We start from the raw sequence: 1,084 nt of genomic DNA, 5'->3' as shown, positions 1-1,084 counted from the left end.
TTCAACGTGTACACTTGCACAATTTGCACATCATATTCACACGCGATAAGTTTTTGACGCTGTTGCCGGGGACTGGCGATTGGTAACTTTAGTTTTTTTTATTGCAATTTTTATAGTTTTAGTTGCTAATTTGTTTGTCTTGTGATCTCAACAGGTCTATTACTAGCTGTATGCATAGAGGCACTCCTATTGAAGGACTTTGTCCCTTAGATTCAGAAATTGATAGGACCTTGCTAAGAAGGAGAAGAGAACAAAGAACAATGAAACAAGATGGTAACAATCCACCTGCTATGAATAAGAAACTTAATCCGGGATCTCTGAATGTTAGTCTTTCTATTACTTAAATGTTTGATGATCGGGATAGGCCAATTCGAGAGCATGTAGTGCCTATCTTAGACAAGTTGAATCTTGGAATAGTTAGGCCACAAATTCAACCTCCTCACTTTGATGTAAAACCTATAATGTTTCAGATGCTTCAATCAATTGGTTAGTTTGGTGGTTTTCCAACTGATAATCCCAGATTGCACTGGAGACTTTTCTTGGAGGTCTGTAATTCTTTCAGATAGCAAGGTGTCCTTGAAGATGTTGTAAAACTCAAATTGTTTCCCTATTCTTTAAAAGATTGTGCTAGAACATCGCCTAACGCTTTACCATCTAGAATAGTAGAATCATGGAATATCTTTGTGAAAGATTTCTGCTACAATATAACCCACCCAATATGAATGCCAAACTGAGAAATGACATAACATCTTTCAAGTAACTAAAGGATGAAACATTGTATGAAGCATGGGAAAGGTTCAAAAATTTGCTTAGGAAATGTTATATGCATAGATTTCAGCATTGGACCCAAATAGAGATGTTCTACAATGGTTTGAAAGCACAAACATGGATGGTGGTTAATGCTTCAGCTAATGGAACTTTGCTGGATAAGTCCTACAATGTAGCCTACAAGATTTTGGAGACAATAGCCAATAATGATTATGAATACCCCAAAACAAGAGCTGGAACTGGTAGAAGAGTGGCTGGATCTTTCGAACTTGATGCAGTTACCTCACTTACTGCTTAGGTATCTTCTTTAGCCAAC

The 1,084-nt window shown here is 37.1% G+C and overlaps 1 non-coding gene across 1 annotated transcript; it reads right to left on the bottom strand.

Moving 5' to 3' along the window:
* Positions 1–727: 727 nt before the first annotated feature.
* LOC128036373 (small nucleolar RNA R71) lies at positions 728–834 on the bottom strand. Its single transcript, XR_008193170.1, has one exon. It is a non-coding gene; the product is annotated as a small nucleolar RNA R71 (small nucleolar RNA).
* Between the last annotated feature and the right edge of the window lie 250 nt (positions 835–1,084).

The sequence above is a fragment of the Gossypium raimondii genome, chromosome 13 (genome assembly GCF_025698545.1).
Source record: "Gossypium raimondii isolate GPD5lz chromosome 13, ASM2569854v1, whole genome shotgun sequence".
NCBI classification, from domain to species: domain Eukaryota; kingdom Viridiplantae; phylum Streptophyta; class Magnoliopsida; order Malvales; family Malvaceae; genus Gossypium; species Gossypium raimondii.
This window is presented reverse-complemented; position numbering and strand designations above follow the sequence as displayed.